General features: G+C 40.9%; 1 protein-coding gene across 1 annotated transcript in view; it reads right to left on the bottom strand.

Moving 5' to 3' along the window:
• Nucleotides 1-4,805, bottom strand: part of CNTN1 (contactin 1) — a 203,097-nt gene extending 198,292 nt beyond the window's left edge. The window contains exon 1 of the mRNA XM_079303574.1: nt 4,607-4,805. The gene's annotated coding sequence lies outside the window, so the exon portion shown is untranslated. The remainder of the gene's footprint in view (nt 1-4,606) is intronic.
• Between the last annotated feature and the right edge of the window lie 22,222 nt (nt 4,806-27,027).

Here is a 27,027-nt window from a genome sequence, read left to right on the forward strand (position 1 = left end):
GTCATCCATTATTTTATTTGCCAGCACAGAACCCTGCAAAACTTAGCTAAATTAAGCAAAAATACAAGATATGCTACAGTCAGAATTGCAGATTTCTCTGCATAATTAGGACTATTGAGGTTGCTCAGCATTTCTATAGTTTACTACTACTTACAACCTTGTTCTAAGTGTCCTGTGTGTCCTTGTTTTCTGCCAATGCATATAAAACATATACTTACATGCCACATTGAAAAATACAAAAATTTCATTTTTTAAAAAGGAACAATGGAGGAAAACAATAATAACTTTCTTCAAAAAATGTTTGTACTATGGCTTGAAGCCACCAGCATATAGACAAGCTTCGAGTTAATGTTATGCTCTTTCATTTATCTCCGAAAAATGTAATGAAGACCAACTTCTAAGACAAAAGTACTGTGCTGTTTCAGTGGAGAAGAACAAAAGTCACCTTAGAGTGTCTGAATAAAAATAAAAATTGAGACCAAGGTCTGCTAAAAGCACAGAAAAAGTGACTAGAGACTGCAGAAAGGAGACTAGACTGGGCTGACATAACAAATCAGGATGAGAGCTTCCAATGGATAAAGGAAAGGAAACAGAAGGAAAACTGACAGGAAAAAAACAAGGAGACAGAACAGGGTGAGACACTAACAAAAATCTAGAATGGTAAAGACTAGGAATAGCTAAGACACTGAGACTGGCTACAGGACACATAAAGGTGCTGGCAATGGGATACCAATAAATGACAAAGTGAAAAGAACCATGCTTGCAGAAATTTAGCAAAAGAGCCCTCGTACACCACAACACATTTTAAAGCCTACAGTACAAACAACTTCAGTCTTCCACCACTTGAGCAAATGCACTACAAATTATGCAATTCAGTTTTACCACTGCTGTACATAAAAGGAACTGCACCCTTATAACATCACTCATAATGGAAAAAGGTCAGGAGCTTTTTGCAAAGGATTACACTTTTTCTTTTCTCTTTGTAACCACTGTAGGTCCAACACAGTGCAACAACAGGAAATTTACTTGGAAAACTGAAATTTTTCTGCAATTTCATGGTTGTTTGTTGGCTTGTTGTTTATTTTTTTTTTTTTTCAATTCCCTAAAATTTAATTGTCTAGGTTTTAAGGACCTTTATAGGACATGTATGTGTCACAGCTAAGGCAAGATGGACAGGGGTGGAAACACCATCAGCCCCTCTCACTGGCATTCCTTACCAGTTTTCATTTGCAAGCCTACACGCTTTCATCTTCAGTCTTTATTCTCATACAACTCTGAACTCAACAAATTTTCTTCTACAACACTGTCTCTTTTTCTCATAAGCCTCTCTGTTAATTCTGTATAACTCTGTCTCCTTACCTTGTAAGTCTAGTTCCATTCTCTTATCAGCAGCTTGTACTGATTCCTTGACCTATGAGCAATTTCCATGGCTCTGGCTCCTCCTTTCTGCATGGCTGGCTACCCCAAACTTTCCCTGTCCCAGCTGCCTAACCCTGGACTGTCCCTCATACAACATTATCTTACCTTATCTGTCCTTTTCACGACCACACATCCCTTAGCTCCTCTCAGTACAACCAGTAGCCTTCTAATATCACTGCATTTTTATCTTTAAGTGCCAGTGTCTAGTGGAAAGCTGGCCCACTCCTTTATGTCCTGCAGACGGATTGGCTGGGCACAGATGTTTCTTCTTTGGTAATCAGTACAGCTGCAAGATGTTGGGGAAGATACTCTCCTGCACTACCCTAGCTCTCCACAGGTATCCACATTTTACTTCACAAACAATACAAAAGAATATTATTAAGGTTACTAAATCAAGCATTCAGAAGGTGTAAAATGACAAACTGTTGTCTGTGCAACCATAATTAACTTCCCCTGAGTGTGTCTGGCATTTTACAATACTTATGAAATCATGTGCTTCTTATTCAAAGCTACTTTGCCCCTGAAGATGATACAGAACTTTAGGCAAGTAGGACTCTTGTTTTATCTACTGAAGAACTGAGCTTGCACAAAGAAAAAGGGACAGGGGTGCCGTAGTGTGTCACAAAGACTTTAATGGTTAACATTCTCTCTACTGCAGTTTCCCTCACCACCCTTACTGTATGCAGCAAACCATTTAACCTAAAACTTCCGTAGTTTGTAATTAACTGTAAATTTCTCTTTTTCCCCACTCACTCTGCTTACACTCATAGACATGGAGCAGTTAGGACTATTAAAAGAAGCAGTAGCATGTATAACTTGGGTAAACATATTTACAAGAATTGTAGAAATTTCAAACTGGACACCAACAATGATTGAATACTTTTCACCTAATCCTCTTTGTGTCTTTCTCCACCATCTGTAGAAGTCTTGTCTCACCTTAAGTAGTGTTTGATAAACTACTAGTACTTTGTGGGGCACTCTGATCACATAATGATAACCACCTTAGCAAAGCTCATACAGATGTTATCAGTTCTGTCTTCAAAGCAGAGCTGAGTAACACTGAATGAATAAATCATGGGCTCACACAATGATCAATGAAAAATACTGAATTCTCTTAAGTGAGCTCAATCTATCCCATGCAGTGAAAGACAGGATTCCTGTGGAAAAAAAAAATAGTATGTGATCATGTAAAACTGTATCAGAAGCACATGCTCAAAAAGGAACTTAAAATCTCTTTGTTCCATACCTTTAACAATGTGGAAGTTCTCTACAAAAAGTGTTTAAGATACTCAATTAAAAACTCTATAAAATCAAGTGGGTTCTTGCATTATCATGAAGTTGTGTTGGGGTTGCATTACTTTTCAGCACCTCTCAAAAGTGAAACTGGAAATCCCTTGCTGGTTTAGAACAGCACTGTAGATAATATAAATATGGACCAGGACAGAAGTGTTTTGCTTAGGTTATTTATGCTTTTTGCAAAATTTAGAGACAGAAAAGGTATCCTTTTTAATAATGTCAGCTATCACTAAAGAAAACAATGTAGCAACTGGTAACATATAACAAATAACAAATCTTTGAATGTAAACGACCAGACAAAAGATTCATTCTTTCAACAGTTTTCAGAAACATTAAGGTGAGTTCATATTCAAGAAATTGTGGTGCATTATCATTTATACAACATGGGCCAAAGATCATCCTTTCACAGAGGTCTGTAGAGTATTTGCAATGCAAGGACATTTAAAAGCTACTAATGGTAGATTAAAAATATTGAGAATTTTTATAACTTCAAATTATTTCAAAAAGCTTTTTCCATTTTATGTAATTTCAAGGCCTGTGTTCATGATTTTTACTGTTTTACAAGTAATTCTATACAAAAGAGTGAAATTAAATATTATACTTGTTAATACCGTCTTTGATACAGCCACCTCTGCACAGGTGGCTTCATTTTAAAGGCATATTTTTTCTCTACTAATAATTACATAATGGCTTATTTTTAAAACGTTAACAAACCCTTTTTATCTGCTTTAATATAACTGTATTATAATATTGTTATATAACTATGACTATGCTAGAATATAACACTCGGAAACATTCACAGCTCGGAGGTCACAGTTTACTTTCATTACTAAATGGAGCATAGCTGATTAAGAGCATAGATAATCTGCCGTGGATTTCATAAACAGAATTAAACAGCGCTTCAGAGAGCAGCTGCAGTTCCTGGAGAGCCGCTCACCGAGGTGCGGCTCAGGCGCGGCCCCCTCGGGCAGGCTCAGCTTTTCCAGGTGCCTTTAGCGCAGCTTAGCAAGGCTCAGCTTTTCCAGGTGCCTTTAGCGCAGCTTAGCAAGGCTCAGCTTTTCCAGGTGCCTTTAGCGCAGCTCAGCAATGGCATTTCTGCCCTCACCAGCAGGTTATTACAGCCGCTCCGAATTACTGACATGTACGCCGCACTGAAAAAAGGCATTACTAGCTTTTTACAATGAGAAAACAAAGTGAAACGTTGTTATTTTTACTGCAAGAAGGTGGACTAAAAAAAAAAAAAAAAATAAAAAAAAATCCACCCTTTTTAGCCCGTCACCACTGAACACACCCAAAAGGCAAAATCACCCAAATCAGCGTACGGCGCAAGGCACATAGACCGTGGTGCTGAAATGATGCGCTGGATAGACCGCGGCACGGACGCGTTTTCACACACGCTGCCAAAATCCATCCGTGTGCCGTGGGAAACGGAGAGGAAACCGCGCACGAGGCTTCCTTCTCCTGCGGCAGCATCCCGCTCCCTCGCCAGCCAGCATCCCCCGCCGAGCCGCGGCCGGCGCGGACAGCGCCCGCCGGGGGATTACCCGGGGCAGGCGGCCCACTTTCGGCAGCCCGGGGTGCCCAGTAATCCCGTGCCAGCGGGCAGGCGCCTGGGAGGGGGCAGCTTCGCCTGCCCGCCCGCTTCCCGTGCGGGGTAGGGGCCGCCGCCCGCGATCGGGTTCCACCCCGGGCAGCTCGGGGCTGCCCCGCCGCCCCGCACCTGCCCCGGCAAAGTTGTGGCTCCCCCGCCGCTGAGGGCACCCACCCGGGGCGGTGCCCCCTCCCCAGGGCCGCGCGCCGCTCCCTCAGTGCCGCGCCAGCGCGGGACCCCGCTGCGCTGCGCTGCGCTGCGCTGCCCGCCGCCGAGCCAGCCCTGCCCTGCCTGCCCTACCTGCGCAGTGCCGCCGCACGGCCGGGCTGTCACCCCGCGCCGTCCCCACCCCGCTGCGCACCGGGCACGTCTCGGACGGCCCTGCCCGGACGGCGCGGCTGGCGCGGCGCGGCGCGTCCTTGCCGGGCTCGGCTGGGCTGACAGCCGCCCGCGCGCCCCCGCCCCGGCCGCGCGCGGGGCCGCCGGGGCCGAGCGGGGCCGAGCGGGGCGCGAGGAGCGGCGGCGGCTGATTGGACGGGGGTGATGTCACTCGTGCGCGCGCGAGCGGGCGGGAGCGCGCGCGAGCGGGGCGGTGAGGCAGAGCGGGGGGCGATGGAGGCAGAGCGGGGGGCGGGCGGGAGCGGGTGCCCGTGTGCCCGCGTGCCCGTGTGCCCGTGTGCCCGTGTGCCCGCTCCCGAGGCGCGCCAGGAAGCCGCGATGGAAGCGGTGTGGGGAAAGCGCAGTGAGAAGTGCCGCGGGCGGCGGCGCGCACCGGCCCGCAGCTCTGCTGCGTGGGCGGGATGAGAGGGGCCTCTGCAGAGCGGGAGGGGCGACGGTGAGCGGGGCCGGGGCCGGAGGGGGCTCGGCACCGCTCCGTCCGCGCCCGTCCCGCTGGCCGGCACATGGCTGCGGCTGGAGCAGCATCCTGCGCTGTCCAGGCAGCGTGTGCGGCAGCGGCTGCTGCTCTCCCAGGGACACACACAACCACAGACACAGACCCAGGCACAGACACACAGACCCAGGCACAGAGTGACACGGGCACAGCCACACGGGCACAGGCGTGCGCGCTGCTCCTGCCCAAGGGGCGGGTGAAGCCCAGGTTAAGTTGCTCCCCTACGCCCGAGCGCGGCTCTCGACTGGTCCGGCATCCACGGAGCGCATCAAAGCACAGGCGGGAGACGGGAGGGACTCAGGGGTGCAGCAGTCGTGATGCTCGAGACTCCCGAGGGATGTGCTCGGCAGGGCCAGGTTCAAACTTTCAATCCATACCCTCCTCACAAACTAGGAGAATGGTTTTGAAATGACACGATTTGTCTTCAGCCTCAATTTATTTTCTGAACTTTGCATCTTCCACGTAGGACCATATTTCTTAATTCTTCTTCATTACCACAAAAACGAGCTATTTATTTGTAAAGCATCTCCTTGTCCCTTGAGCCCAAGTCTTATGGTACTTTCCACATTGTAAATTGCAGAAATCAAAACACCCAGAAGAAAAAAAAAAAAGACAAATACAGGACTTGCTGCATATCCCCTTGTAGAAAGTAAACAGATCCAGAGAAGGGGAGACATGATCCACTGAACAGTCATCAGCTGCCAAATTTGTGACAACTGCTGCAGGAAGAACCCAAGAGAAACAGAACATGAAACTTGCGAAATTTCGAGACATGAGTTCATCCTGTATATGTAATGCAATTTTTGATGGTACCATGGCGTGCTACCTTGACATTTTATATTTACAGAGAGTGACAGATAAGACACAGTTACTAGCAGGCACAGCAGAAATCACACTTGACTAGGTTGCACCACCTGCATGACAATAATGACCAGAGAGAGTGAAAAACTTCAGCTAGTCCAAGACTCTCTTGTTTCTTCATGATCAGTCCTCATGGTGGGGGTAACACCAAAGCAACATACATTTCCTCTTATGAAAAATCAGGTTTCTGCAGTTTTTTTTCCCAGCCACTTGAAGTAAGGAGGGCAGGACTGCTTCACTTGTAGCTGTCATCTAGAGTAGCTGTCACATGTCTGAAAGGATTTGAGCTCTGAAACACAAGACAGCACTGACTTTACAGCTTTACTGTTTGCTTATTGCACCAAGTATGGTTATGTCAAATTTAGTGAGCTCATGCTCTCTCAACAATATGGATCAGAAACTTGTTAAAGAATAAAAAAGGTGGTTCATTAAAAACCCAAACCAAATAAATTTTCATTTAATCATTCCAGAGTTGGAGATTTAAACTTGGGTCTTTAATTCCTGTGTCTTAATCCAATACTGTCTATTGTTATGTGTACACTAGCATTCAGAAGAGGAGAAGAGCTGTCACTGCTGGTGTGCTCTCAAAGCATCAGGGACAGAGATTACATGCCAGGGAGAAAATTGGGTGGTAGCAAAAGTGCAGGGAAAAAAATGAGAAATAAAGGCTAAACAGCATATTAAGGTAAACAAGTTAGATTATGCATAGTGGCACGGTGCACAGTAATGAAACAGAAGGCATTTGAAGTATTAGTGAGTTTTGAATCTCTGGCACAGACCTCACACGAACGTCAGATTTTAAACACCTTAACTGCTTTCTTATAGTGAGGACTGTAAAAGTGTTTCAGCTCTTACCAGGATTTAGAGCAGTCTTACAGCTGCTCTGAATGGCATTCAGTCGCCTGAGGCTGCATTTGCTGCCAGGAGCTCTAAAACACACAGTCAGCTCTAGGATGAGCTGGTGAAGAAGTGGTGTGGCATGTCCCCTCTAATGTACAGCATGGGCTGCTATATACTCTGCAGTATATAACACTTACAGTACACTCCTAAGGACATTCCTCCCTAACATTCAGTAATATCAGTTTATGATTCCATTGCCAGAAGTTAAGATGGCTGTCTTACACATTTTGAAGCAGGGTAATTTTTTTACTTAAATATACCAGTGGGTGTCTCTGCACTGCACAGAACATCTCTGTCTCTCCCTTTTCTTGATTCAAATGTCCTTCACTAGAATCAGGCAGTCAGTAAAGCAAAACAGGAACAGAAGACATGCAGAAAGCAGAAACAGAGTGCTTTCAGCACGCTGAGCATTTGCAATCATCAGCTGCTCATTATTCCATAACACTCTCCCTATGATCAATGTATATTTTAGTTCATACACATACCTACATCTATGGGCACTTGATTTCTATGGGGGATTTGGTCACTAGAAAGAGTCAAAAGTCATTTGGGATCCAAACATAAGGATGAAATAGACACAGATTCAGCCTGCAGCACTTACAGAGGGACAGCAACCACTGACCTCACTTCGTATTTTTACAAAACTCATAGGATCCGTGGGAGGAAGGGGGGGAAGGGAATATGAAGCAGGGACAACGGCTTTCTGTTATTGTAATAAAATGGAGACAGAGGCCAGCATGAGCTTTATATACCCCTACCCAGTCCCAGCAATCTTTTAGAGGATTAATGAGATTAGAAGTCCCTATTGTTTTGCTGATGGCTGTTTATTTGAAAAATGGCTCTTCTTGTAAACATACAGAAATGACCATATGTTACTCCATACCCCAGTGCTGCCTTGGGATACTACTGAAAGCAAAGAATGAATATCATGTTCCAACTGCAAATTTTGCAAAAAACAATTCAATTTCCCTTCAACTCCGTGTCTGTGGAGTCTTACCTGGTTGAGGGTAATGCATTAAAATAGACTAGGAGTATTCCTTTGAAGAATCTTGCTGCAGCTTATGCTGGTGAAATAAGGCTAGCAATGCTAAGAATCCCTTTAAAAATCCATGGTTATTTGAATTCCACATGTATATTTGCAGAGATAATTTGAACTCGGTCTGTACCCAAGCCTATCATCCATGAAATTGACACATACAAGTTCCTTTTCATTGCTTCCAAATGTTGCAAAATATTTCCCATGGTATTAAATATTTTCAGATGAAAGGAAGTTTTAGAGTCAGACTTAACTGAGCTGAACACTATTCTTGTTGAATTGCAATCTTTTCAGAGTGAATGGAACACACCAGAAAGGTAATTTTAATTATAAAGCTTAAAATAGAACATACGGCAAGACTTAAGGTTGAAATTAGATTCTGTATCATATGAGTCTATTCTTAATAGCTTGAAGTTTAATCATTGAGGCTGTTATTTCCTGTGCTTGATCTCTTTCATGAACAAAATGTTTTTGGAAAATGATTCAGACACTTTTGAGGATGCTAAAGTATTAAATTAGATACTTTTAATGAGAAACAACTTTTTCAGCCATTCTTGTAATGGGAATACTGTCCCTATATCCCTCCTCAGAAGGGATTAAGAACTTGAGGTCTGGCAATAAAAGTAGCTTAGAGCTCAGACAGGTTTTTTTGTACAAACAAAAATATTAATATCTGACAAAGAACTGGAGCAGGAGAGAAATTAAGAGGATGACATGATAATATGTTTACAATCTGTTGGTCACTGACTGGTACCATATGCTCTGGATACCAGTCCAACTTTGGTCACTAGTTTGCTGTAAGTTGCACTGGAGTTTGTTTAAAAAGCAGTCACATTGTGTCATGGGTTGGGTGAATATAAAATTAGATTTTCCTCTCAGCAGGCAGATCTCAACTTTCCTGTGGATCTATCAACAAATTAAAGTATTTAACATTCTCTTGAATTTACTTTCTCTATGAGGTATTACTAGGATACCACTGCACGGTGACTCAAGTGCAACTTCAGAGAAGCTGAAACTGCCCAGATTCCCTTCAGAGTCAAAAGCACAATCTGTCATCAGTCCAGGCCATATATCCATGAATGCACATGGCCAGATGCAAAGACAAACAGCAAAACAAAGGAGGAAACCAAACCAAAGATTTTTAGACGGTAGATTGTGTGGCCCTCTGTGGGAATGATTCTATTGATTACTGTTGAAGCCCACAGTTTCTCATTTAGGCCAGGTGATAGACCATCATCTCATGAACACAAAATTTACTGACAGTTTCATATATTAGGAAGATAGTTCAGGTTTTTTAAATATATGTGAAAATCTGCATAAACACCATGGAAAAAGAATACTAGTATTTACTGCTGTTGCAAGTATTTAGATGTAAGAGGTATTGTGTTACCTTAATTTTTTCACCCTGATCCTTTTTCTTACCCTTATCTTATGCATTGTAGTTTTGCCAGGGCTTAGTGAGTTTCCTTCTAGGAATTCCTGTTTCATTCACTAAAAAGTGAATACAACATCTCTGTAATATTTCTTTATGTCTAAAACAATCAACTGATTCAAGCATAATTTACAGCTAAATGGTGCTAAGTAAAAATTCCTCTTCTTTTTTCATTGTGACCATGAGTGTATTTCCTGATGTTCTCCAAGGTTCCTGTCCTCAAAACCTTTTTTCCAAAAATTCAAGTTTGACAAGATTTTAGTATCTTCATTTCAGTATATACATCTAGGATAAAAAGGGCATGTGGAAATTTCTAAATAAATTGAACACATCTCAGCAACTAGCTGCCCTGTTTTTTTCAGAAACGCTAAACATTTTCCATTGCCATTTCTTTATAGGCAAGGGAGAAGGTAGATAAGATTACCCAAAATCAGGGCTGACACTGGCATGTCAAGCTGGTTGAATGGAGAATAAAGAGTACATCTACTGCCTTTGACAATAAAAATGACTGAAGTGGTTTGCACAGTAACACATAGACCATGAAAGATATGGAGCCTAGTTCTCCTGTCTTGATAACTTCTTTTAAGCACTTTCTGCTATTGAAATCGTGCTGCAGTGTAAGGCTTTCACAAGAAAATACACAGTTTTCAAAGAGTTATTTCATTCAAACCTCAGTAATAATGCAACCATAATCTTTACTTTGGACTCTGGATTTTTGTGTTATTTCAGCATCATTTTGTGAGGGGAAATATATAATGCATATTTCTATGTCAGTTTTTATTTGCTTTTTAGTATAAAATATTCATCATACATACAAAAAGAAATAATTAATTTACTTCAAAGAAGAGGAATTTCTGTGCTGTAGAGTTCAGCATATCTGTAAAGGCTACAGCATGCTCCAGTTTTCTGAATAGTATTAAACAATTATTTTATTCTATTTTGAGAAGGTCTTCTAGAAGGAGGATCTCTAATGGAAGTCTCTCAGTCACTGCAGGTATTTGTGTATTATATACTTAGCATTAGTATCAGACACTTTCCTCTAAGGTGTGGCAGATGCCTTGGACTTCTAGTACATTTATATTTGCACTAGCCTACTAATCATTGATTATTAGCAACCTCCTTTAACCTCCTTTTCCTAAATCTTATCTGAAATCTGCCTGACAGGACAAGATGCAGAAGCCAATACAGCTCAGCCTGTTTGTGGGAGGAAATGGGAGAAAGATTAGTGCTAAAAATTGTATGTCCACTGTTACCTCTGCTGTTAGTTGCCATCAAGGTCAGTAGTGGGTGGCTTCTTTGTTACTGCTGTTGTCTTTGGCGGGGGAATATGGGCATGTCTGTGTCGAGGCTGGGATGCCACAGTGCTTGCAAAGCTAATCTGAGAATATCTGACTGTGCAAATGTCTAAAACCAAACAACCACAATATCAGCTCAGTGGGAAAGACACAGCCAAGATTGATGCTTGCCAGTAGATTTGCCTGTTGATCACCATTACAGGAGATAAGGTGTATCAAAATTATGTGTAGCATCAAAATATATCACCAAAGACTATCATCATCTTCACGTAGTTTTAATTCTTATTTCATTAGCTGAACATCCCTGCTTAAATACCACATGTTCTCTGTACCTTTGTTTTCTTAATATCCTGTCTTAGGTAGCCTAACTTCAGTTTTATCAGGTTCAAAAGTTGCACTACAGCTTTTCTTTCCTTGTGTCCTGATAAAATAGGGCATTGTGTGAATGCCATGGTGAGCTTTTTTGACAATGTAGATGCTGAAAAGCAGGCTGTAGCCCTACAGCTACAACATGAGGGACATAGAATCTGTCACATTCCTGCTAGTGCTAATGAAAAGGCTACAACCTCCATTCATAACTGAAATCTGCCTGTTCACCTTATCTTGATTGCATGTTCATATAAGTAAAGATATAGATGGAGATGGAGATAGAGAGAGATGATATTGAGATAGATGCAGGCATGTATACATGTTCCTGTGCACAAATGGATTTCGGACAGTTTTCATCTGGAAAAAAAAAAATGAAAAGGACCATGTCCTAATTTTCATCCAATCAAATCTTTTCTTTATGAGCTCCAAAAAGTCTTTAATCTTCTCAACCAAAAATGACAAAACTCAGTATAAAGAATTCTCATGGGACTGATGCAAATTGGTTGCTCAGTAGTTGAGATCTTCTAATAAAAGGCTAATCTTTAAACTCGATCAGAAACTTCCACTTCAAAAGATTTTACTTTTTTCACTCAAGTTTTTTCAAGCAAGGTATATTTTTTTCTAAAAGGACACAAAAGTAGAGAAATTAACGGAGAGGTAATAAAAGGCTCCAGTGAAGTTAGTATTTGTTCCTTGGTGGTTTGGTGTGATTTGTGCTTAGCAGATACAATACCTAAGGGGACAAAAAACCCCAACAATTGCAGTTGACAATTAATGCCTATCTAGTTCCTAACATTTTTGTGACTAATCACAACAAACTGCATCGTTACATTGCAATGCACACAATACCTCTGTTCAAAGGGTCATTTGGAAAGAAAAATTTAAATTCAGCCTGTCATCCATCTGTTTTGGTTTTTTTTCATCCAGTGACATTCTAATGGAACATGTAGAAAATGTTCTGAACAGCTACCAAAACTTGAAGGTCTCTATCCTGGATAAATGACATAATTTCTTCTTCATAATTTCTCTCCCATTAAATCTTAATTTATTTTCCTCAAAGCTTCAGTTGGAGACTCTTAATCCTGCTGGGATTTAGGAGCTAAGTGTTACTGGGGTGCAGACTGTACTTGGGAAAATGCACACATTGTACAAGAAACATAAAATCCAGAGAAATTAAGTTATTAGAAGCTATGAGTTTGTATGAAACAACTCTTAGATATCTGAAATGATAGTTATGTGGCACTTAGGTCCTTTTGTTAACCTGCCTGTCTGCTTCTCTGCAGATATGTCAAGACCAAATTGTAACAGATTGGTCTAATCTAACCTCCTCATACAGCAGCCTGACCTATACTGAGGAAAGATAAAAGGCAGGTGATGTTAAATACTGGGAGTTTTTTAAGGTTCCTCATAATAGATACTGAGAAGACTGGGCAGGGTGATTTAGATAAAAATGCTGTTGCCTGCCTAAAAAAGCAGTTGGAAAAGAATACTCAAGGTCATTAGAAGTGACTCAGCATCAAGATGGGAAGGTGTCTGAGAGATGTGACAAGGGCCTGCCATGGCACGGTGTTAATACTTGCCTTGTTGAGAGGAGCAATAGGGAATACCACAGGGCTTACAGTGGCAGAATAGTGGAGAGAAGGCTTTCAGCCAGACATGAGAAGTAGGACACAGTGATTATGTGAATGATGGTGATTAAATTTATTGCTAATACAGTATCTAAATATTGCCAGTGCAGCATGTAAATAACTTTATCATCTATTACATGGATTATAGTGTGCTCAGGTTGTGGTCCCTCCTGTTGAGTCAATAGCTTCAATGAGACCCACTTGCTTTCTGAACTTTCAGGTGTGGCTCAGTCCACCTAGTCTCAGATTTGATCAACAGTTTCTTTTTAAAGGGTTATAATATAAGCTGGTTCAGCTAGAAACATACAGGTTCACAGTCTGTGGCCTTTTAGAATTCACAATTAAAAGCAGCAGAACATCTGTGTAGCTACTTCTGGATTTTATCTGGCTGTTTGACTGGATGTTTTTCATTCACACATACGAGAGGGAGTGTTGCCTGTCTTTGGGCTGAATGCACTCTGCAGGAGTCCCTGCTGGGGTGTGTGTGTGTGGAGGGAGCAGTCCACATTGAAGCTGCCTGTAACATTAGGAGACAAGTTTTCCCAATTGGCCCAGTCTCCAGCAGCATTTTATACCTATATGCAGGCTGATGACCTCCAAAGCAAATGGCAAACTCTTCATCTCCCCATCACCTGAGCACCTAGATGGTTCCTCCTGCAATACCCACCTGGTGTTTGCATCTTTGGACAAACCACATTGGCCATCAGAGATGGAGAAGGGGGATGGGAACAATGCCTGCAAAGACCCATTACACTTACTAAATTCAAACATGGTCTAGATGGCAGAGACTTAGCCTGACAGAGGACAGATTACTGCAAAGTAGAGTGGAAAGTGGAGAATCTATCTAAGGGAAACCAGTGTACTCTAGGAAAGGATCTGTGGGTTATCTGAGATGATTTCCAAGCACAGGCAAACAGTGTCATAGTGCTTCAAGAAAAATCACACATTGTACTGGGACTTAGAAACAGCAACATACACAATTATTATGCCAGTCCTTCTACCACCACAGGTCTAGCAAGGTTTTATAACAGTACCCCATTTATTTTTGGACGTGGAACAGTTGGACAGAGCAGAGACATGCTGTCTTCAGAGAAGAGTCACTGTGTTGTATAAAAAATCAGACAAAATGGAATTTTTTAACTTAGAGAACAGGAAACTAGCTGATAACATGACAGCAGTCTGTTACAGAAAAGGTGGAAGAGAAGGAGAGTCATCTGTTGTTCACGCCCATAGAGAAGACAAGAAGTAACCACTATAAATTACAACTAGGAAGCAGCAGCTTAAATACTAGCGGTTTCAAGTTTGAAGTCTCCTACTAGGGAGCTTTGTAAAAGACAAAAATAATCTCACTAAATATGACCTTGCTTCAGGAGTTTGTGGCAGGTTATCTCTTTAAAGCTCCTTCAGCCTCATGATTGATCGTCTTGTTGATGTCTAAATCTCAACTAGGCTGTTTTTCTATCTCAAGAGCCACAGGCAATAGCAAAACCAATCCTGGGTATCTTCAGTGCCAGTTTTAGATTATCCAGGCCAAAGCAATATTGTATTCTGTAGGTGTAAATTTTATTTTGCCTGTATTACTTTGCATTAACTGAATGATGGTGGAAACACCTGCTACTTTCTGTAAGAAGATAGTACAACACAAACAGTGGCCACTTCATTTATTACCCTGCCTGGAACCTGCTCAGCCATACCATAACCTGTCTGTTTTGAAACAGAGAAAACTGCTGGAAATGCCAAGGCAGTGCCTGGATTAATCTCACCTACCTTCCTGTGTCTACTGTATAAATGCTTACAACCACACAGCTGATGCTGATCTCTGTTCACCGTGAACAAAGAAACCAGGCAATTTGAGGATGTCATTCATTTATCTTATTGTAGATGTCCATATTAAGGTGAGATGAACAGAAATGCTTATTATTCTCCATTGACTAGAGGGAGACTTGATGAATAGTTAAGATGGAGAATTCTCCATGGTAAATATCCTCATTTGCTAAGAAAAAAATGTATCTGGTGTGTCTGTATTCAGAGTCCAACAGTATTGACCTATCAGTATTAGATAAAACTGTGATGACCAGCAGCTGTTTGAAAGAGAAGGAAGACCTCACTCCCCATCTCAGTTAACTCCTACAGTGTCAACTGCAGATAAAACTAGGAGGTAGAAATTATAAAGCTGTAATGAACTCACCCTGTAAGAAGGAAGCGTCCTGTAAATTATGTTAAAACCAGAGAGTTAGTATGTAAAATCAGGGCAAATAACTTTCAGCTTAAGACTCTGTTGATTGAAACTGCTGTGTACTGGTGTTTATTTTGAATTAGAATGACTACATGGATTGCAAAGCATAATGTTCCTTCTTTTGGGCTCCCCAGATGAAGTGTGAGGGTTAGGCTCATGTTATGTCTAGAGTTATATATTCATTATCAGAATATTGTATTTTTCAACCATTAAAAAATAATCTAAAAGGAAGGAGCATGTCACTTCTAGCCTAAGATTTTTTTTCTTGAGAATGTATCCCTTTCCTATGTTAGGATTTTCTGTAAAACATTATTTTTAATTAAGAAAAGAATATAAAGCACTCTTTAGCCTCAGTGTTTGGTTATTTAACCCTACCTTCATCTACAAAATCAAATTTCTTCATACAAGATCACATAGTTTCCTTTTCCTCTGAACTCGTCAACTGCGTTAAATTAAACAATATAGCATTGAAACCTTACCAGATACACAGGTTTCTTCCAGACCTTCCCTTGAAGGGTAAGGCAGCCTGACTGGTTCCATGATTCATGACTGTTCCAGCTCCCCCTTCTTTCTTCTTCTCACCTTCTCTCTCTCCAGCATTTCCCCCTAGCATATTTCTCTCCCTTTATTACAATGGTTCCATTATGAATATTACCTTGCACAGTGCTAGAATCATTTTCAGTCAGTTACTTGCAGGAGAAAAAGAGAAGAAAACTCTAAGCTCTGGGGCTAGTAGAGACAATTTTTCCTCAAGTGGATAAATTTTTAGTTGTGTTTTTATTTCCTGAGGATCCAAAATGCAGAAGCCAATCAAGATGAACAAAGATCACCCTCTAGAAATTTGCCCTACTCACAGACCTCTGAATACATATACAGCATCAGACTACATTTCTTTTTGCCATCTTGAAAAACCTCATCAAGTTTGACAGGAAATAAATAGTTAGTATACAACACAGACTAAGTTAATTTAATGGAATAACTAGGGATCACAAGAAGATTTCTGTGAGTTCAATGTATATTACCCAGGTGCATTGGAGTCCTGAAATAGCTGGTTGAAGAACATTTCTCTGTACAAGAGGGTGTTATGTAGTGGTCCCTAGAGCTTCATTATAAACATATTTTTAGATAGCTACTTGGAACTCTTGTTGAGATAAAAAAAGACTGTGTGTAGAAGAGATACTAGTTAATTCCACTCATTTTTGTAACAGCTACAATACTTTCCTGTCCTTTACCATGAAAAATTGAATCCTCAACAAGTTTCCATGGATTTTTCCAAGGCAAAACCCTATAATCTTGGAAAGGAAAAAAAACCAAAAACCATACCTTGTAAAAATATTAAATTTTTTTTGCAGTATGTAGTGTTTGTAAATTGGTGTGCAACACTATTTCATTTTGACTGCACAGCCAGAACATGCCTGTATTTCCTAAATATCAGCATATTTTTAAAAAGTAATACACTGAATGTGGTTTTGCCAAAATATATCACAGATAAAGCTATTATGTTCCCCTAAACTGCTAAGCGCTGAAATTCAGACATTGTTAGAGAAGTTTATTGATTTTCTTGTCACTGTCTCACACAAAGATTGATAAAGACCCTTATACACAAATGCCTTTCATTGCTGATGAGGTTAATGAAACTACCTATGTGGTGAAATTTGCTGGATCAAGCTCCTAACGTCCAGCTTAGCATTTTAAATAATAGGAAAAATGATTCATCAATATTTAATGTGCATATTTACTTATTTTCCAGTGACCTCCAGATAACTGACATGTTCCCGACTGCAGTCACTGAAATTGCATTATAAATAAACAATATAGACACAAAAAGCCAAGTGCACAGGTGGGTAAATGAGCAGATCCCAGAATGCCACAGGGTTATTGCTCTCTGGAGTTAACACTGAGAACAATAATATATCCCCTTACTGTGATTTAAATTGTCTCCTCAAAAAAAAGCAGGTGCTGCAAGCAAGAGACCCAAATAGCTGTGAGATATTCTGTAACACTGTAGGAATACAAAACAAACAAAAGATCAGACTGAGTGCAAATCAGAAGGGACTGCAAAAGTCTCTGCTTATTCCCCCAGTGTTTGGCTTAGGCTGAAGCAAGATGCAGATTGCTCCTGTGTGGGTAAGCAAGGACTGCCTTGGAAGCAGATGTGGGTGAACACTTAGGGCTGTGGCCAGGCTGCTTCTGATCTGACCTTTATTTGCAATGCCAGTGGTGGAGAACACTGAGACACCATGTAATGGCCCCAAAGCACCCATAAATCCGGGGTCATGTATGACAGGAGATTGTGTATTTTTTTCTTTCGGTTTCTGTTTTTCAAGCAGAATCTGAAAATCAGCTATGTCCAGTTAATTCCAGCTGCATTAAGGACTTTTGGACTTGAGGACCCATTTCAGGCATCAGCAGTGACACTGTCATGCTGTTAGGTGATACTTTCCAACAGACCCAGTCATCTCCACAAAATGCTGCAGCTACATGCCAGAAAGGCTCCTTCTGTGTACAAACCTGACACCAGTTAGGCATAAAAGATGGAATTGCCAGTAATGATCCCACTGCAAACAAGAATTTTAAAGCCCTATACACAAAAAGCAAAAAATGAAGACTGGAAAGTCACTGTTAGATAGAAAAACAAAGAAATAATCCACACACAAAATCCAACAAGCCTGCAGCTTGCCAGCAATCTTTTTGGAGCTCTATACTGGTTTTCATCTCACAGCTGTTGAAAACCAGCTGCGTGCACCTTATGTGGCAGCCCACATGCTATTCCTGCAGCTTTCCAAAGGGCCTCTCTTGGTGAGCTGACCTTTTAGAGAGATTCTGGAGAAGGAATGCAATGTTTTCTGCCTGACCAAAAGGAAGGTAAAGTTGCTGAAAATTAAGGCTTTGATGTGTCCCAAATATAAATTACTAGCCAGCAGTGTGCTGCAGAGAACAGAGAGGCTGCTCACACCACATGTTCAACACTCCTGAGGCTGATGGGCTCTCTGCTGCTGTGCTGGTGGAACTAAGAAAAGTAAGGGTAATCTCTACAGCCTTACTATTGCTTATGCTAAAGAACTTCCTACAGGTGTCGTCATTGGGGCAACTGTAATATCAATGTCACCTTATATTTGCATTAGGAAATTTTGTTCAACTTGCTTCTGTTATTGCCAAACTAGGATGTTTTTGGGCATATAGCTTGATATTTTCCATGCCTAAATACAGTCTTTAACAAATTCCTAAAATGCTGATGTATCTCTTTAGGAAACCCTGGAACTTTATCCTTTGGAAATGGTCCTGTCATTAGAAGGGGATGTAGTTTTTGTGCTGTTATATGTGTAATTTTGGTCAAACTCAGGCAAATGACTGTCCAAATGAGTAAAGACTGTCACTGTTCTACAGGTTAAAGGTGTAATGTGTCACGGCACAACAAGCACAACTGAATCAGAATATTTTCAGGCAAAAAAAATTTAAATGTGCCATATCTGGTACAGAGACCAGCTGGCCATGTTGCCCATGGCATCATTATAATCTTTCTCTGTGCAGCAGGGGGGCCTCATTGCTGCTGCCTGCTGGGAAAGGTTCCTGGCTGTGCTAGTTTCCAAATGTGAAACTGTTTGTCAGAGTGCTTGTTGGTCCAGATCAAAACTGTGCCATCACTTAAGAGAGCAGACAGGTGGGTGTCACTACCCCAAGACTGTTTAATTTACTAGTACAGCTTTGACCTCAGAGCTGCTATGTGTTATCCTCATACACAAACATGCTTCATACTCCCTGTTCTGTAACAAGCTTGAGTTGCATGAGCAACAGAGAGGAAATCTCCTTTGACCCAGAGTTACCTAAAGCAAGCCAAACTTTCTTTGAAACTGTTTTTACCTAACTTTAGGACACCTTTATTCTCAGGTCCTGGTATTGTGCTAGAAGCAGCCTGACTCAATACCTGCTAGATTTGATGTGCTGACTGAGGTGGTGCTGGACCAGAGAGGTCAAAGGGGAACATTGGAGAGCAATCAGTTAGAGCTACTGGAGAGACAGGAATGCCTGGGCAGGGGAAACAGCATCAGGTGGACAAAACTGTTTGAAGCTCCATTCAGTTACATCTCCTGTTAAATAATGCCAACCCATTCCCAGAGTATGTCCACAGTGCTACTTTGCATACTACTTAGCATATGCCCACTGAAACAACATCTTAGTGGAAAAAATAGTCTATGCCTTTTTTGTAACAAATTACTATAATCCATAAAAAAGGCTCTGGTGCTATGAGTAAGTCAAAACACTACAGGAAATGCTATTAGAAATTGAAATTGTAGGTAACAATGTTTTGGTTTAAATAGTTTAAGCACATTTATTGTTTATTTTTTTCAGGCAAAATTGTCATAGGCCATCCGTTGGGCTAAATTCGGGGAGGATGACACATTTACAGTTGCAGTGTTCTGTTTGCCCCTGCAAACATTATCAATTTACAGCTGTAGTAATAAGCTGCTGAACAGCATGTTGTTTTAATATTGGAAAAATGAGTTTAGAACAAAGACAGGCTGCAGTTAATTACAAACACACTCAATGTACATCTGAGAGCTTTTCAATAGTAATGCCAGCAGATATTCTATATTTGGTACAAGACATAATAAAGAAATTTGACAAACTGTCTGATGGTAAAAATAAGGACTCATTGACTCTCTGGGGTTCTTAGAGTTGTAAAGAATTGCCTTCGGATAGATTATTTGAACTCTTGTGTTTTGTACCAGTATCTGTGCAAAATCAAACCTGAGGAATGCAATGTTGGTTTTATCTATACAGACAACCATCCTCCAGCAGCCTTTCCTGCTTTTCTGGTAGGGAAGCTGTGTCAAGCTATCTCAAAACTTCACCAAGCTTTAGACATAAAAATAAAAGTGATGACCTGAGAAAATACAAATGAGATTTGGATCTCTTTTAAATATTACATGAGATGGACTAAACTAATGAATATAATTGAGCCTTTGCTTTGCAGTAACAACATAGGGGATAATTGAGATAATAGGTCAGAGAAGGAGACTTAAGAGGAGGCAACCTTTTAATACAGAGCTTACATTAACTTTTATTTATTCATCAGATCCCTTTTTGAAATTATGAGATTTGGAGGCACAATATGTACTCATTCTGTCACGATGGCATAAAACCTTATTGTTTGGGCTCAGTTGTAAGTGTGCATATTAAATAAAAAGCTAAAACAAGATTAAAAATGGGGTCAAAACCAGGGTGATTAAATTTTTTGTTGCATCTGGCATTTGGTGATTATTTCAGTGTGTTACAATGCAAGAGACCAATTCCATAGAAATTGATTATCCATGCACATATCATGAGGCAAACCCAGACTCACTCCTCATATTGAAAAACGTTCCCTTATCTCCCAAGAATGCACTGTAGATTCTCCAAGATTCCACATACCTGTTGGTGTATTTCTGAACCAGGTGCAGTGATGAAAGTGCAGTGCCACTGTGACGACAAGGTTTGCATCACCAGCAGACATCACCACCTCTCCTGACCTTTATTTTCCTTGACCCTTTTGGACATTGGTCAGTGTGTGATTGGGATAGTCAGAGGGTTAATGAGGATTTGGCTGGCAGTCCAACAGCTTGTGTTCCTGGGGTTCCTACAGGGCCAGTACAGGGCTTGATTCAAGGCTGAGAAAAAAATGCTCACCATTAAGATTAAAATGCAAATTTCAATTGAATTTTTAATTTAATTAACATGCTCATGAAGGGAGCAATTAGACAAACTGCATGGCTTTGCAGGACTGCATTTATGAGAAATGCTCCCAATAAATATCAGAGATTACCAATACAACTGATAACCATTCAAACAATTTTTTTCAAAATGTCTGTCCCACACTGAAACCAGAAATTTCTTTTCTCTCATGTGTTTCCCTGTTTTTCCCAGGATTCATTTTTCAGCTCCACAAGATCCTTATCCAAGTACTTTTCACCAACTTCATGTCCCAACTTCTGGTCATCTTCTCTGCAGCCTGAACACCACACAGCTATTTATGTGCATCATTAAAGACTTCTGTGCCTCTTGAAATCTGGGCCTTTAACACTTAGGTGTCTATTGTTTTTATCAAAATTAATGTGGTGCCAGAGGGAGGTCAGAGGATTAATGTGCACCGTGTGTTCAGGGTTGTACAACATGGGCAGAAACTGCTCCTTAGATTTCAGGTTGCATTCAAGGACAAGCTGAGTGTGCTCAGGAGCATCTTGGATGCAGCCCAGATTCCAGGTTCTCTTCAGGTTCCAGATAGCTCAGCAAAGCATGGAAGTGTTGATGGGGGTCACAGTCAATTCAAACTTTTGTGAAAGGGAGCAGATATTCTCAGCAACAGGCCCTTTTCCTCACCATCTGCACCATTGTACAGTACTGCAGTATCTTACAGCCAAAAAAAGGGAATAATTTTAGGCTCTATTTTCTGTTGTTTCTACACAAAGAGACAACAACAATGCACTCTCTGGAAATGCAGTTCTAAATATTCTCTTTGGTTGCTTCTGAGGTTGTTTTTGAACTTAATAGATTTCAAGTATTCATAAATAACTCTGCAGGTCAGTAAAGGGAATGCAAAACTGTTCTCTAGAAATTGTGTCCCTAGATAGAGCTGAATCCCATGTAATTTGGGAGCTGATGAGTGTTTCTTCGTTTTTAATTATGAGGGAAGCTTTCTGTTAGAATAATATTTTGTCCAGAATTACACATTCCCTTTATCTACGGAGCTGGCAGGGCGAGAGGACAGAAGCTCTTCAGGCAGTAGAAGCTGAATTTAATGGGATTCACAGAAGAGATTTAAGGAGCTAATCATCCTTATAGCTGCTCAAGTTCAATTTTTATCCCCCAAAGATACTAATTTTTAAGCATGTATTTTTGGCAGTGCTTTGCAGCAAATATCTCCCCTTGGGGCACTTTGAAATGTGCAGGCTGTGTTACATAAATGAGCTTCTTTGCCATCTCAGTAACCTATAAATGCCAGTGACACATAAAAGTAGGTATTCCCTCATCTCAGCAGGCAGGCCTAGTCCTAGCCTGACACTTAATAAAATCTGAGGAGGACACAGTGGCAAGCAGAGCTACAGTCCTTAGATGCCAGGATCCAGAGTCAGAACTGAGAGTATTGGATGCCCACAAAGTACCATCCAAACATGAGGAAGGCTCTACACCAGGATTCAACTAAAATGGCACTTTAACCCTCTGTTAGCCAAAGTAAATGCCATAGATGTCTGTCTGTTTGATATTTCAAACATAATATCAATATACACATGTATTCCATTTAGAGGAAAGAAGGTTAGAAAATGCAAACTAAGCAAATTATTTCTTTGCATACATTTATCCCTTCCTCAATTACCTCTATTGTGAGTTCAGTGTGATTTAAATTAATGGAGTAAAAGGAATATTGTCCACAATTTGGAAGGCGATGTTTTGGCACTATTTGGGCCCCTCTTTTGCCTTATAGACACCTTGTTCTCAGTAACAAAATGCTTGTTAAGGAGCTGATTTTAACAGGGAGTAAATAGGTAGGAAAGGGAAATAACTGTGAGTTTTGGGATTTTATCAACTCACTTTAGATGGGAGAGATACACAGCCCTGCTTTCTTGAGTTCCCAAAATTCCTGGCTTCTTTGAATCTATATTGAACAAGTCTACTATCTCTGTAACACATCCTCCTTAAAACATAAGGGCATTATTTTAGCATACTAAATGCAAGGACAGCTGAACAACTCACCTCACAGCAGTTCCCTTCAAAAGGAATGTGTGTCCTGTGTCTATGTGGCAGAACAGGGTCATTCATTGGTGTCTGGGCTCACAGCCCTGCACTGGGAGACAGCCAAGATTTGTCTGAAGCTGGCAGCCTTGCTGCCAGGGGAGGCAGGCTCTGGAGAATTTCTCATCATCTCATAATTACTGCAGCACACTGAAAAAGAAGTAGGACTGAGATTGGCCAGAACTGGAAGGGTTGAGATGCCACCACTGTTTTCAGCAAATCTTACAAAGCTGAAGGCAGCCCACATGCAGATGTTAGAGTCTTTCCTTTAGCTCTGTCTCTCCAGGAGTCCCAGAGGAAGAACTCCCAAATAGTTCCAGGGCACAGGAGGGAACAACATGCACTGAAAACACTCAAGAGAAAAGTAAGTCCCTCTGCTAACCTCAAGTTCCACGTTAGAGAGCTGCATAAAAGAAATAAATAACACAGATTTGACTACTTCGGTTTTCAGAATTAGCACACAACCTTGCAATGATCCTCCCAAGAGGAGCCACATCCTCAAGTCCTCCTATGAGTCCTTACAGGTTTTCAGCTACCAAGGGCTTGGCAACACTATCAAACATTTTCTGTATTTGCTTGGGTAGAAGCAGTTTGAATCTTGAAGGTCAAGTACTGGGACAAGGCTGTGAAGGTTAGTAAGGGCTGTGAAGACACAGTGAAAAACACTTGGACAGTATTGGGATGTTAGGCAAGATTTTCAGTGATTGTGGAAAGGCCAATAATAAAAAGACATCCCAAACAGGAAAGAAGTCAGTGAAGATGAGGAGCCAAGGCTTTATGAGTCTTCTGGTTGGTACCTTGCATGTAGCAACTGTAGCCATGTTGAGTAAAGCAGAAAGAGACATCAGTCTCACCAGATGAATAAGGATGGGGAATTAAATGCCAGAGAGAGTACCTGGATATTTTCAATTTATTTTAAATGTATTTATTATGTAGTCACAACACTGAAACGTTCACAACTGTACTTCATTTATTATAGCTTTTCTACCTAGGTAGAGAGGCCACTCAAGAAAGGCAGGTTGGTATCAATGTACATTGCTCATGCTACCTGGAAATAAAACATATCCCATTTCAGGAGCATCCCTCTTTCTGAAATACTTATCCTTGCACTTGAAGGAAAATATATGTAAATTGAGATTCCCAAGATTGTCTGTGGATTTGGATGATAAATTTGTATTTATTCCAATAGAATTTAGGAAATGGAATGTTTCATAGCAATTTTGTATTATATTATTTTAAAGGTCCTTGATTTGTTTTCTTTGTGCTGCCATGTTGATAACCTGAAAGATATGCAATATCACATACAATAACAGAAACAATTGTTACACCAGTGGCCTACTAAAGGCTTATCACATTTTTGTCATTAGCGTGCTCATTAGAATACATGATCATGTATATCAAGTGAATGCCAAACCCCATAATCACAAAGTCACTAGGAGCTACTCCTGCACTCCCACAAAAGCTGCACTCATTTACTTTCAAACCTGTGGCTATGAGCCAGTGTACATGGGCAGCCTAAAATTATCAAACAAGGAGCTGCTTTTTCAGTTGTGAGAATCTTGCTGGCTGGAGACCTTCAGTAACTTCTGCGGCCACAGAATAAAAAGCCTGACACAATTCCTGATACTGTGTGGGAACCTGCTTAGATTTGCTTCATTTCTCACTTAACCAGAGCTGAGCTTTCAGACTTGCACAATTTCTGTGATATTTGTAAAATGCTGATAATGTAGAACTATACTCATCAAACATTGTTTTGCATTCTGGTGAGAAAAATAATTAGCATAAGCATATTTCTATAATTACAGTAAAAAGCTTTGCTTTTCATGGTGCTAAAACTTATTTTTAATTGGATTTACAAACTGAATTAATTTTATATAATTGCTTTGGATTCTCTAGTTCAGCTGTTAAAAATCATTATCCCAGCTGGCCCCTAGCAGTCTTACCCCATGTCTGACCAACCAGTCCTGAGTACAACACGTGTGAAGTGCAGCCTCATGCTCCGGGGGTGATGGAAATGCAGGAAGCTATCAATAGCCAGCTCAGGCTAATGAAAGCACATCCCTGCAGGGCCTGATCAAGCTGATGATTGGTTGTTAATTATGTGGGGCAAGTTCAATGGCATTTCCCTGCATTAGGTTATGTCTGCTTGACCATGATATCTACTCAGTTTATACATCCATTTAATTACATTGCTGTTTTTATACTGACAAAATGCAGAAACTCCCATTAAGTGAATAATTCAGAAATAAATGGGGTTTTGCCAGTCTTATCACATAAACTCATAAAGAATTTTCATTGTGTATGTATGCAATGGAGCTACCAAGGCCTACTTACTGTTTTGGTATCTAATGTCTTCTTTCCAAAAGAGAGTTCCCACCCTGTTCCATGTAGCCCCCCTTTTCATCCTTACCTCTGCATTTCTACCAGGTCAGCAATCTGTGACAGCCTCTAAAACCCCCTTTGCCCACATTTTTCCTTGCTTTGTGAAACTTCTCTGCACAGAGCTTCTGCAACATTTATGGAAGAAGAAATATTGCAACATCCAAGTCAGTTTCTCTTTGCTTTCAGCACATCAACCATTAAATATTTTCTTGCTATCCCATCCTATGTGAGTTTTTATGCCTCTCTCTGTTTAGATTTGGGTCTCATCTTGTCTCTCCCTTGTCTGAATCAGAGTAATAGCTCCAGACAGTAGCTGCATTCCTCTGCCTCCTTCATATATTTTTTCTCTCAAAATATTAGTACTTCTGTCAAATCTCTGTCCATCTCTTTGTCTCTTGGAGAAGGAAAATTGTCTTTATTACAGTAGAAATGGAGTCCTTTTGAGGGCCACACATTTTCTGCACTTGGTAATGTACAGCTCATGAAATTGGAAAGGGACTATTTTGGACCAGTGAGAGTGTATAGGGGCTCCTTTGACACTGCAGAGTCCAGATTTGTTTAGTTCCCAATGCAGGAAAAGAGTGCCAGTCATGCAGTAAAGGATGTCTACTCTGATATGTACACTTAAGGTAGAGCCACAGGAAGCATCTTTGCTGCTGAGACATGGTCTGAACCCAGCCAGCCCATAAATAATGATAAATGGTTCAGCTGCAGGTCTGTCTACCAAAAAATCATTTTATATGTAGCTATGGAAACATTCCAGTTAAGCAGTCAAACATGTTATCATAGCACCAAGCTCTGACCCCTGGGGTTACATATCATCTGCTCAGAGCTGGAGTCTCAATAATGTTTTTTTCCTACCCTTTGCAGACTTTTATACAGCTTCCAAACCTGAATCACAGTAGCTGTATTCAGTGTCTGGAAATACAGTTCCTATTCATTATCATCCCTCCAGTACTCCTTAGGCTGCCAAATTGCCATCAGTGCTTTTACTCTTAGTTTGTATGTATCTTCCTGTCCCACTGGCTCAGCCTCTTCTTGTGTTCTGTGTTCTTTCTGGAATGCTAATTTTAAAAGATACCATGCATTTGTTTGAAATAATACCTTTTCTCAGTGTCCAGCTGCAGACTAGGGTGCTGACTTGCACATCTCCTACAGCCATTCATTGCAGTACAAGACTGTGAAATCACATCACTGATAGCTGTGGACCTGCCATGGGAGAGGGCTGTGGGACCTCACCTCTTTTTATGTCAAAACAGAACTGGGCTCCAAGGGTGCCAAAGAGTCAGGGTTCAGCTTTCCATTCTGCAGCTGTGTGGACAAGACCAGAAGTTCCATGAAGTATTCTCTTTTTGCCCATTTTTTGATTCTGGATGGTATCTAGACATTCACACTTGATAACTAAAATGGGTGATGGATTATTGCCATCAATATAAACTTGACATTTTTTGTATGATACCCATATGTGTTTGTAGCCATTTTATCTTCTTGGGCATAATGTCAGACTATTTTTCAGGTACAAATAATGATTTATGCCCTTTCTCTTAGAGTGAAACTTATTTCACTGGAGTAGTCACAGTTTACAGTCTGCCTTTTATCAATGACATCAACTCATTCACCAGCCTAATGCTGCATTATCCCAGGAAAATCATGTTGTTGTGGTATTACCTTTCCCCAGAGGAGGCTGAATTGCTTTTATTACTTCCTGCTTGAACAACTGCTAATCTCATTTCTGGAGTTCTTCCAGCAGGAGCAGTATACTTCTGACAGGATGGATTCAAATCACCCTTGCCAGGATTTAACAGACTGAAATATCTTTCTTCAAGGGCAGAGATTTGATTTCCTACAGAATCTGTGATTTAAGGATGAGTGTCTTTTTTTGTGCAGTTCCCCATTTATCCTCCTTTTTAAATTAATTTGCCC

The sequence above is a fragment of the Erithacus rubecula genome (assembly GCF_903797595.1).
Source record: "Erithacus rubecula genome assembly, chromosome: 4".
In the NCBI taxonomy this organism is placed as follows: Eukaryota; Metazoa; Chordata; class Aves; order Passeriformes; family Muscicapidae; genus Erithacus; species Erithacus rubecula.